Consider the following 12,828-nt stretch of genomic DNA (forward strand, 5'->3'; position numbering starts at 1 on the left):
TGCTGGAGAATCTAGGGCCTCCATGGATCCCACTGGACCATGGTATTTCCCACTGTAGCATGTATGATGGAGGCCATGCCAAAGGCTCATGCTTTAACACCCACCTGGAAAGGCTGAGCCTGCTGGTGGTGTCAGGAGGTAAAATAGCAATTGAGGCAGGAATTATTATTGCAGGAATGGCATGAGCCTTTGATAGGGCTACTTAGGCTGGGAAGCAGAGCAAGTGCTTAGACCAGGGGGATGAAGGATCAACAGGATATGAAGAGATGCATAAATAAATGCAGTATACTTGAACTTGGCTTTGTAGCCATATTTATACTTCAGATTTATGTCTTTGATTAACTTGTTTTAGTGCCCACTGCCAGTTCTTTCTTTCTCTTAGTTACTGAAAAAATAGCTTTGAATAATTATCTCCTGTAATTTAATGTGGCAGCAAAGAGGTCCAAGACTGACATGATGTTTTTGTTCTTTCTAGGTAACATATTTTATTTCCTTCTTGGATGTTTGTAAGTCATCTTCCATAGCCTTGTAATCTAAAAACATTGTCAGGCCACATCTAGATGTAGGTCTTCATCATTTATTTTGCAGGAAAAATGGTTATTCCTTTCTACTTCCATCTATGGGCCAATTTTTTTTTTTTTTTTTTTTTTTGCTCATCAAGAAACTGTTCTTCCCATCACATATTTGATTTTTTTCCATTTGTTTTGGTCTCTTCTTCATGAACACCAATTACCTTTTTTCTTTTTTACCTTTATCTCGACCACATACCTCTGATCTTTCTCTCACCATTCTGGAGTGCTCAAATAGTCCTCATTACTGATTCAATATTCTCCTAGAATCAAGTCTTTATTGCTATTATAGTTGTGTTCTTGTATTATTTCAGTCCTTCCTTATTTCGTTCATAACATTGTATTGGCTTTCCATTTCAACCTCTTTCTTCTTCCACTTTATAGATGCATGTTTGTAGAACATGCATAGCTTTTTGAGCTCTATTGCAGATGCAAGTAGTCTCTTGAGGATTTTTTTTTTTTTTTGGTCTTGCAGTAGATCATTTTTATGCTTTTCCTTTGGTTCTTTATGTGGTTATTTCCTTTCCCTTGTTCTGAGGTATTTTTTTCACAGGCTCCATGTTGGCTTTTTTGTCATTGTTGTTCTTTTACTTATCTTTACATAAATAAGAGTCTTCAAACTTAGTGTTTATCAACAGATAAAATGTGTATATCTCTCTTGGTCCTGCTACTTATCCACTTGTATCTATGCCAGTTCTCATTTCAATTTCCACGTCTACTAGGCATTCACCTATTGTGGTTTCCCTCTACTGGCTTTTCCCACCCCATTGTCTGATCATTTGTAACTCTAAAATGATAGAACACACAAAAAACTACAGTTCCCATCTTGCACTGTTGTTGGGTTCATCCTCTCTCTGCCCCTAACTGTGGTGCTGTATATTGGGGCACTACATTGCTCAACATGTCATCTGCTCCTTACTTCCTGCTCAGCTGTTTCCTCTGAGGTCTTCTCTCTATGGATGTAGAACAACAGGAGAGGTTTCATGGAGGTAGAGGGAGGAAGAGAAGAAGAGGTGATTCATCCATCTCTGGCTGTCTCAAAACCGCAGTGCCTACCAGGTAAAGTGATAACGACGAAGTTCCTAGCTGGTGTAGACCCCCGATCTGAGGCAGGTGGCAAATAGGTAATTATGTACCTCTATCCTTTTTCAGACAGTGTCTGATTCATATGATAAAACCTGACTAGCTTTGAAGAGAAGCCTAGGTAGGCCTTTCTTTATGTAGCTCAATAAGCTTTAAATTTAGGAATTTTTATTCTTAGATTTAGTTGTTTTTTGGTGCATTGAGTTTTCATCTTAGTTGTTTTTACAGTATGACGGAGGACTGTTGGCAGTTCCTCTTGCTAAAACCAAGAATCTGTCAAAATGTCTAAACTTTCAGGAATTCACCACTGAATCATAGCTATGCCCAGTAGTCACATTACACCAACAGCAGCTGAAGCACAAGGCATTATCATGAGAGTCAGCTAAGAAGGGGGGGGGGGGGGGGGGGGTGGATTTAGTCAAAGAGGGTGAATGGAACCAGTGACGTGGGAAAGTGCAATCTAGAAAACTAAACATGTTTTGCTTTGATTATCTGAGCCATATACATACATATTTGAACCTATTTGAAAATAGTAAAAGATTTTGAAGCCAAAAAACCAGTTTTGTTTTGTTTTGTTTTTGGAGACGGAGTCTCGCTGTCACCCAGGCTGGAGTGCAGTGAGGTGATCTCGGCTCACTGCAACCTCCACCTCCCGGGTTCAAGTGATTCTCGTGCTCAGCCTCTTGAGTAGCTAGGACTACAGGCATGCGCCACCACACCCAGCTAATTTTTTTTTTTTTGAGACGGAGTCTCGCTCTGTCGCCCAGGCTGTAGTGCAGTGGCGCGATCTCGGCTCACTGCAAGCTCCGCTTCCCGGGTTCACGCCATTCTCCTGCCTCAGCCTCCTGAGTAGCTGGGACTACAGGCGCCCGCCACCACGCCCGGCTAATTTTTTGTATTTTTAGTAGAGACAGGGTTTCACCGTGTTAGCCAGGATGGTCTCGATTTCCTGACCTTGTGATCCGCCCGTCTCGGCCTCCCAAAATGCTGGGATTACAGGCGTGAGCCACCGTGCCCGGCCTACACCCAGCTAATTTTTTATATTTTTAGTAGAGACAGAGTTTCACTATGTTGGCCAGTCTGGTCAGGAACTCCTGACCTCAGGTAATCCACCCGCTTCCGCCTCCCCAAGTGCTGGGATTACATGCGTGAACCACCACACCCAGCCTATTATTATTATTATTATTATTATGATGATGATGACAGAGTCTTGCTCTGTCATCAAGGCCGGAGTGCAGCGGCACAATCTTGACTCACTGTGACTTCTGCCTCCTGGGTTCCAGCAATTCTCCTGCCTCAGCCACCCAAATATCTGGGATTACAGGTGTGCACCACCACACCTGGCTAATTTTTGTATTTTTAGTAGAGACAGTGTTTCACCATGTTGTCCAGGCTGGTCTTGAACTCCTGACCTCAAGTGATCTGCTCACCTCGGCCTCCCAAAATTCTGGGATTATAGGCACGAGGCACCGCGCTTGGCCAAACCAGCTATTTTAAAAATAACTTATGGTTTAATTGAACTAAGCCTGTTGTTTTCAAAATAATAAATTGTTTAAATCCAACCATTTGAAAATAAGAATTTATATACATAGGATCTAAGGATATAGTATTGTGTCCATTTCCCATATCAAAGAAAACTGGTGAAGGGCTAGCCTTGAAAACAGCTACTTCTCTTTCATCAGATTTCCTCTAAAATTCCCTTATTCTCTCTCTCTCTCTCTCTGTGTGTGTGTGTGTGTGTGTGTGTGTGTATGTGTTTGACAGGTTACAACGTCAAGGTCAAAAACATCAAAGATGAAACAGAAAACGAAAAAAGAGGTAGTGGAGTCTCAAAAGAAAATTCTTGTTAATGTTTGCTATTGACTAAAAGGGAAAAATACTGAAGTTCATTCATTATCATAGATACATGCATTCAGACTAGGAAGATTAGAGAGCTTGCTGCTGCTTGTGAAACTGAGGCATCTCACACAGAAAACTAAGCTATTCTTTGCACGGTCTCCTAACAGCTTGTCATTTTGCAACTAATGTGGAAATATGGCATTGCAAGGTTTATGAAATATATATTTTTTATTGATTCTACGCTTTCAAGTTGAGGTATACATTTTCAATCCAAGAATCAATAATTTATGGAGTTAATTTTTCATTATAACTTTCTTGCAGCTGTTGAATTAGGAATGTTCTGACTGTAAGCAGGAATGTAAATTGAACATATTCCTGTGCAGAACTTCTAGGGAGTAGTGAATCAGGGAGTTGCGCTGTTGTAGAGTTGCCAAATATATTTGTGTATTCAATTTCAGTATATTTGGACTTGAATCACGTAGGCACCTTTGAAAGTACAACTCAAACAGCCTTATTTGTTCTAGTAACAAATGATTAGTAGTAATACATGAGCTCCTGAATGAAAACTTGTTAGCAAACTTAGCTGCTAAACTTCTATTTCTAGCAAATACTTCTCAGACAAACTAATTAGCTTGGACCCAGAAAACCAAAGCTTGAAATAAATTAGTTCAAGCCTAAAAGTAATAAGGCTAAGAATTTTAATCAAAATAGAAGCCCCCATTGGTACAATGTATCTTATGGCTGATAACATTCAATGAAGTCTGATTATGTTATCACTAAGACATAAGCCAGAAGGGGCTTTATAGATGAGGATGAATGACACTTCAATGTTTGTCTGTATTTATTAGTGCTTAATAGGTACTAGACACCGTTCTGTAATAGGTGCTAAAGATTCATCAGTGAACCAAACAGACAAAAATCTCTGCTCTTGCGGACTTCACATTGGTAGTGAGAAGAGAAAGGCCATGAACAATAGAAATAATAAATATGTAAATTAGATAGTACATTAGAAGGTGAGAAGTGCTATGAAAAAAGGATGGAAGAGCCTGGGCTACATTGCGAAACCTTGTCTTTACAAAAGATACAAAAATCAGTTGGGCATGGTGGCGTGCACCTGTAGTCTCAGCTACTCAGAAGACTAAGGTAGGAGGATCATCTGAGGATGGGTAGCTCAAGGACACCACTGCACTTCAGCCTGGGTGACAGAGTAAGACCCTGTCTCAAAAACAAAAAGCATAGAGGAGACTAAGAGGGATCAGGAGTGATTCCAATTTTGTTTTTAAATTTTATTTATTATTTCATTTTATTTACTTATTTATTTTTGAGACAGAGTCTCACTCTGTTGCCCATGCTGGAATGCAGTGGTGTGATCTCCGCTCACTGCAAACTTTGCCTCCCAGGTTCAATCGATTCTCCTGCCTCAGCCTGCTGAGTAGCTGGGATTACAGGTGTGCTCCACCACGGCCAACTAATTTTTGTATTTTAGTAGAGATGGGGTTTCACCATGTTGGCCAGGCTGGTCTTGAACTCCTGGCCTCAAGTGATCCACTCACCTCAGCCTCCTAAAGTGCTGGGATTACAGGCATGAGCCACTGTGCCTGGCATTAGGAGTGGTTCCAATTTTAAATTAGAAAGTCAGGTTAGGCTTTATTTTGAAAGATGATAGTTGAGCTAAGATTTGAAGGAGGAGAGATAGCTATGAAGATATTGGGGAGAGAGAGTATGTCAGACATAAAAGCTGGTGCAAAAAGTCAGTATGTCAGACATAAAAGCATGCACCCTGAAGCAGGTGCATGCCTGACAGGTAAAAGAAGCAAGGAGGGAGCTAATGGGCCTGAAACAGAGGATGCAAGTGGGAGAGATAGTAGTAGATGAGGCCAGATGGGTAATGGGATGATATGGTTTGGCTGTGTCCCCACGCAAATCTCATCTTGAATTGTAATTCCCATAATTCCCACATGTTGAGGACAGAACAGGTGGAGATAGTTGAATCATGGGGGTGGTTTCTGCCATGCTGTTCTGGTGATGGTGAGTGAATGCTCACGAGATCTGATGGTTTTATAAGGGGTTTTTGCCCTTCACTCGGCACTCACTCCTTCCTGCCCCCCCGTTGGGGAGGTGTCTGCTTCTCCTTTGCCTTCTGCCATGATTTTAAGTTTCCTGAGTCCTCCCAAGCCATGTGGAACTGTGAGTCAATTAAACCTTTTTCCTTTATAAGTTCTCCTGTGTCAGGTATTGCTTCACAGAAATGTGAGAATGGACCAATACATGGGAGAATTGGACCATGCTGGCTATCATAAGGATTTTAGCTTTAATTCTGAGAGGTTTGAGAGCCATTAGATGGTGTATGTTTGTTTGTTTTGTTTTGAGACGTAGTGTCACTCTTATTGCCCAGGCTGGAGTGCAATGGTGTGATCTCGGCTCACCGCAACCTCCGCCTCCTGGGTTCAAGCAATTGTCCCCCCTCAGCCTCCTGAGTAGCTGGGATTACAGGCATCCACCACCATGCCCGGCTAATTTTGTATTGTTAGTAGAGATGGGGTTTCTCCATGTTGGTCAGACTGGTCTTGAACTCCCGACCTCAGGTGATCCCCCCACCTTGGGCTCCCAAAGTGCTGGGATTATAAGTGTGAGCCACTGCGCCCAGCCTTTTTTTTTATTATCTCTTTGAGAGCAATTATATAGTTTTAAGCAAAGGAAAGACACAATCTGACTTCTGTTTCAAAGGATTACCTTGGTTGCTATGCTGAAAAAGGACTTTAGGGGCAAGGTGAAAACAGGGAAACATGTTAGGAGTCTATTGCAATAATCCAGGTGAAAGTTGATGGTGACTCAAGCCAGAAAGGTGGTCAGACTCTGGATATATTTTGAAAGTAGAGGCAACAAGACTTCCTGATGGATGAGAAGGGTATGTAAGAGAGTCAAACTATTTACATAAAATGTGTGTAATCTTTAATTGAGATAGGGAAGACTATGGATGGTGCAGCATTGGGAGGGGAAATCAGAAGTTCAGTTTTGGACATGTGAAATTTGAGATGTCTATTACTGGAAATATTAAACGGCAATTGGTTATACCAGTTTGGAGTTCAGGGGAAAGGCCAGGGCTGTAGATAGATATTTGGAATTTGTCAGCACATGGATGATATCTAACACTATGAGTTAAGGAGGACACCAAAGTAACAAATACACCCAGAGAAGAAAAGAGGCCCAAGGACTGAACTTGTGGCACTCCAAGCAAGATTAAAAGGTTGGGTTTTGAGAAAGAACCAATAAGGATGCTGATAAATGACCAGTGAGGTTGGAGGGAAACCATGAGAGCGTGGTACGGGGAAGCCAAGGAGAGAAAGTTTTTCCAGGAGGAGGAAATGATCAACTGTAACAAGTACTGCTGATTGGCCAAGTAAAATTAGTATTGACAACTGTTTGCTGGATTTACCAATGACTTTGACATGGGCAATTTCTGTGGTATGGTGGAAATGAAAAGTTTGATCGGAATACATTTGATAAAGAATGGGAAAAAAGGGCATTAGCAACAGAAATTATAGACAATCCTTTTGAGTTTTTCTGTAAAGAGAGCAGAGAAATGGGTTGTTAGCTGGAGTGGGAGAGGAGATCAAGATATTTTAAGATGAGATAAATAATGGCGTATTTATTTGCTATTGAGAATATACAATAGAGAGGAGAAACCTGAAGATTGTAAGAGTCAGGAAAGAATTGGTGGATACACACACACACACACACACACACACATACATATATATATATATATATACACACACACACACACTTTTTTCTTTTTTTTTGAGACAGTTTTGCTCTGTCACCTAGGCTGGAGTGCAGTGGCATGATCTTGGCTCACTGCAACCTCTGCCTCCCAGGTTCAAGCAATTCTCCTGCCTCAGCCTCCTGAGTAGCTGGGACTACAGGTGTGCACCACCACGCCTAGCTAATTTTTTGTATTTTTAGTAGAGACGAGGTTTAGCCATGTTGTCCAGGCTGATCTTGATCTCCTGATCTTGTGATTCGCCTGCCTCAGCCTCCCAAAGTTCTGGGATTACAGGTGTGAGCCACCGTGCCTGGCCAGTGGAGCTATGTTCTTGGGTAAGCAAGAAGAGATGGGCTCTGTTGTCCATTTGAGGGTTGGTCTTACATAGGATTATAAACAATTCACCTACTATAGTTGGAAGGAAAGAAGAATCTGTGCATATAGATGTTGGTAGATTGGTAGGTGGACATCTGTAGAACTTCACTTCTGGAAGCTTTTATTTATCCCATTTAAATAGTATTTAATATTAAATACTATTAAAATTAAATCATAAATATTTATGAAATATTAGCAGTTAGTATTTCACTTCGGCTGAAAGTGAAGATGAGGAATAGTTCTACAGATTTGAAGAAAGGAGGAATTGTCTTAGTCCATTATGGCCACGATAAAATACCTTAGACCAGGTAATTTATAAACAATAGAGGCCAGGTACAGTGACTCATGCCTATAATCCCAGCATTTTGGGAGGCTGAGATGGGCGGATCACGAGGTCAGGAGTTTGAGACCAGCCTGGCCAACATGGTGAAACCCCGTCTCTACTAAAAATACAAAAATTAGCCAGGTGTGGTGGCACACACCTGTAGTCCCAGCTACTCAGGAGGTTGAGGGAGGCTGAGGCAGAAGAATCACTCAAACCCGGGAGGCAGAGGTTGCAGTGAGCTGAGATCCTGCTATTGCACTCCAGCCTGGGTGACACAGCAAGACTCCATCTCAAACAAACAAACAAACAAACAAAAACAATAGAAATGTGTTGCTCACAGCTTTGGAGACAGGGAAGTTCAAGATCAAGGAGCATCTAGTGAGGGCCCATTCCTCAAAAATGGTGCCTTCTAGTTGTGTCCTCACATGGCAGAATGAAGGAACAAGCTTCCTTAGGGTTCTTTTATTAAGGGCACTAATCCCATTCATGAGGATGGAGCCCTCAAGACTTAATCACCCCCCAAAGGCTCCACTTCTGAATACTGTCACACTAAGGGTTAAGTTTCAACATACAGATTTTGGAGGGACACAAATAAATCACAGCAGAAGGCATTAAACAGTGGTTTAGCAGTATGGAGGAATGAATGGACTGGGCAGATACAGTTCAATTGCCAGGTAACATTAAGAGCTCATTTCAATAATAATAGCAGGTAAACATATTGGGTTCTTATTATATCCTAAGCATTGTTCTAAAAGGCTTACATGTATCAACTTATGAGCTGGCAATTACCCTTAGGATAAGAAAACAGACATTGTCACTTGTTTGCATCCACATAGGTAAGTGGTGGAGGCAGGAGATGAAGCCAGGCTGCTTGACTACAGAGTGTATAGGCTCTTTCCGCTACACTACCAAATATTTGTGAATGACTGAGGGAAGGAAGGATAAATTAAGGAAGAACAAACAATCAATGCTCTCTCCATAATCTGTGGCTTTTTGTTAAGTCATTTCTGCCACTCATATATCCTAAATGGTTGCCCCAGATCTTATAAAGGGGACCATGTGTGGAGGAGGAGCTATAGAGGTACAATGTGGCCTAAATATCTGGTAATTCAGGCTTGAATCCCAGCTCTTTTCTCACAAGCTATGTTACCCTAGCCAAGTAACTTAATATTTCTGAGTCTCAGTTTCCTTATCTTTAAAATGAGAAAAACATATGCCTTATAGCATTTGTAAAGAAAATTAATAAAATCATGAGCCAGGCACAGTGGCTCATATCTATCTGTAATCCCAGCACTCTGGGAGGCTGAGGCAGAAGGATTGCTTGAGCTCAGGAGTTTGAGGCTGCAGTAAGCTGTGATTGCACCACTGTACTCAAGCTTGGGCAACAGAGTGAGACCTTGTGTAAAAAAGCAAAAACAAAAATCATATATGTAAGCATGTAAACTGCCTGGTACAAAGTAAGATCTCAAGAAAGTTAGTTTTTCTCTTCCTCCAGTGAGTTGCCCAGGACTTCAGTACCCAACCCAGAACAGACCCTCCTTTGCACTTGCCGGTTTTACTGCCAGGACTGGCATATCTGCTGTCAACCCAGTTAAGTCTCCTGGTTCTATCACAGGTGGAGAGGGAACCCCCTCTTGTACTCTACCCTTTGAAACCCTGTGCTACTTAATCTTTTCTGTCTCCCATACCCCTTTGCTGTTAGACTTCCTTAGATATGAGGACCTTCCAGAGAGGGTCCTATGGCAACACCAAACCTCCCCTGCCCACATCGGCGCTGAATCAACTCCTGGGGTTCCCAAACCCAGATGGTGGCCGCAGCTGAGTCTTGCCTCTTCTGATGTGTCCTGTCCTGCCTTAACAAACTGTCCAAAAGAGGCAGCAAGAGTGCACCTAATTTTAATATCACTTATACAAAATGCCAGACATACGAAATTGTTATCGCAGGGAAAAATTAACAGCATATCACAAGTGTACTCCAAAGGATTTTTCCTGGAGCACCTTTTTCCAGGAATACCTGTTTTACAAAGTAAGGCACATCGTTTTGTATCCTAACCATTAGGCTCAAGGCAAGTAGTGGTCTTTCTTTGCCTTTTTACATTTTTATGATTGTGACACTTAATAAATTGCTGAGCTTCAATTAGGTCTGAACATAATGGGTTCCTAAAAAGCAAACACACGGGTCCCCTGTATGTCCTTTTGATAGCCGCTCATGAAAATCTACTTTTCTCATAATTTGGATAAACTGAAGGCCACTTTGATTTTATATTGCAAATGATAGTAATCCAAGAATTGAGCCTGAATTTTAGAAAACTGTGAAAATCAATTCCGGACAATTGAGTCTAACACGCAAACAAATCTTGTATTTTCTTTTTTCTCCCTTTTTTTTTTTTTTTTTTTTTTTTTGAGAAGTAGTCTTGCCCTGTTGCCTAGGCTGGAGTGCAGTGGCGCGATCTCGGCTCACTGCAACCTCCGCCTCCCGGGTTCAACCGATTCTCCTGCCCCAGTCTCCCGCGTAGCTGGGATTACAGGCACGCGCCTCCATGCCCAGCTGATTTTTGCATTTTCAGTAGAGATGGGGTTTCACCATGTTGGTCAGGCTGGTCTCGAACTTCTGACCTCGTGATCCGCCCGCCTCAGCCTCCCAAAGTGCTGGGATTACAGGCGTGAGCCACCGCACCTGGCCTACAAATCTTGTTTTTACTTAACCACTTCCGGCTTCCTGCAAACCAGAAGCAGGAGCCAGAAGCGCGGGAAAGGTTTGCGGGGTCTGCGGTTGCGCAGAAGCCCAGCGGCTGCTGAACCCTGCCCCAGGCACCCTGGGTGCCCCGCCCCGCCGGCGGTGCGTCTTTCTGCTCGCAGAACGTTCTGGAAGTTTGGTAAACCCTGAGCAGTCTCTGAGGGCCTGGTGAGCAGGTGGGTTTGCAGCGCTGGGGGATGAGGCCTCAGCAGACCTGTCTCTTCACGTTTTTCTTTGTTCTTCTCCGGCATAGTGCGCTCTGACTTGCCGAGCTCAGAGCTTTACCTCAGGGCTTTGGCAGACGAGGGGAGGAGATCCTGCCCACCCTATTTTCTCCTGGAAAATCCGGTGTGGAAAGGGGTCCCTCGGGGTTTTCCCTGTCAGAAGCCCTGTCACCCACCTGCGAGTAAATTTTATTTGCTTTAGGCTTTGTTGGTCACTCCGAAAAGTAAACAATGGTAGAGACCTTGAAGATCCTTGTCGGACAGCCCCTCACTGGACCCGTGAGGAGACTGAGTAGGGAAAGTGACTTGCTGGAGATGGTAGGGCATTGTGAAACATAAATTTACAAACACTCTAGAGCTTGGAAAAAACAAAACAGTAACAACAAAAGCCCAGAATACCAGGGCCTTGGAACTGGCAAAGGTTTAAGAGGCCATTGGGTCCAAGCTTTTTGTTTTTATTTTTAGTTTAACTTTTATTTTAGGTTTAGGAGTCCGTGTGCAGGTGTGTTACATAGGTAAACTCGTGTCACGGGGGCTTGTTGTCCAGATTCTGTCGTCCCCCAGGTGCCCATTAGTGATCGTCCCTCCTCCACCCTCGGGCCTCCCGGACCCCCGCCCCGCGCCTGCCGCTCCCCTCTGTCCCTGCGAGCTCAGCCTTCAGCTCCAGTTTAGAAGCCTTTTGTTTTCAGGTGAGGACGCCGCCCAACCAGAGGTGACGTGATTTGCCCAAAGCCACACAGTCCCTGCTTGGCTGCTGGTCGAGGAGCTTTTCCCCAGAAATACTGAGGAGGCGCTGCCCCAGTCCCAGGTTTCTGATTCATTCCTCGCCTTTAACAGGGACTTGGGCCACGACTGACCCCAACTCCTTTCTCACTTATTTGTGCACGTGATTACTTTACTTCTCTTAGCTTTAGTTGTTTAAATTGTTTTTAAAACCTATGTATAAGGGTGTGAAGATTTAAATGAATACTTACATATTACTAGATTTAAATGAATATTTATAGATTACTAACTGATAGACGCATACATATCTACATATATACCAGTAACTACTTCAAAAAGTTCTTGTAACCTTTGCATACATGTATTAATAGCTATATGAGTGTATTAGTAATTGTGTGTAGAGGGGAGTTATAGAAGTTGAAGCCCTTCCCCCAGCCAACTTACCATTTACTTATTCACAAATCTTTGAGTGTCTACTGAGTGCCAGGTGCTGAGTAAGGTAAAATAGAATCAGAATGTGTCCCTGCTCTCATGGAGCTAGTTAACTTGTCATTCATTCATTCATGCAATAAATGAGGAAATTAGAGAGCAGCTGGTTTCCACTCACCAGGAAGAACTTTCTAATTATTAAAGTTGTTGAAAAGTATAATGAAATCACCTTGGGAGATATTAACTTACCAATCACTGAAAGTGACTTTCTCGCTTTCTTTTTTTTTTCTTTTCTTTTTTTTTTTTTTTTAGACAGAGTCTCGCTCTGTCACCCAGGCTGGAGTGCAGTGATGGGATCTCAGGTCACTGCAACCTCCACCTCCTGGGTTCAAGTGATTCTCCTGCCTCAGCCTCCCGAGTTGCTGGGATTACAGGTGCACACCACCACACCTGGCTGACTTTTGTATTTTTAGTGGAGATGGGGTTTCACCATGTTAGCCAGGCTGGTCTCGAATTCCTGGCTTCAAGAGATCCACCTGCCTCGGCCTCTCAAAGTGTTGGGATAAGGGTGTGAGCCACCACACCCATCCTGAAAGTGACTTTCATTTGGGTTAGTTGGTTTCTCAATTTTGCTTTGAACTGCTTTTGCATTATTAGTAACATGGATAATATAAACTTGGTCGACATTAAGACATTTATGATTTAGTAAGGACAATGAAATACATTTATAAACAACTGTATTGGGCAAAATATGGTTT

General features: G+C 42.6%; 1 protein-coding gene across 2 annotated transcripts in view; it reads left to right on the forward strand.

Moving 5' to 3' along the window:
• The first annotated feature begins 737 nt into the window (after positions 1-737).
• The window catches only part of C1H1orf146 (chromosome 1 C1orf146 homolog), a 38,171-nt gene continuing 26,080 nt past the window's right edge, over positions 738-12,828 (forward strand). Inside the window, exon 1 of one of the 2 annotated variants that reach the window (XM_017944672.3) lies at positions 738-1,628. The gene's annotated coding sequence lies outside the window, so the exon portion shown is untranslated. Of the gene's footprint in view, positions 1,629-10,573; positions 10,871-12,828 lie in introns of those variants that run through there. The other variant, XM_003892196.4, reaches the window with a different exon arrangement.

This window comes from Papio anubis, chromosome 1 (assembly GCF_008728515.1).
Source record: "Papio anubis isolate 15944 chromosome 1, Panubis1.0, whole genome shotgun sequence".
Lineage (NCBI taxonomy): Eukaryota > Metazoa > Chordata > Mammalia > Primates > Cercopithecidae > Papio > Papio anubis.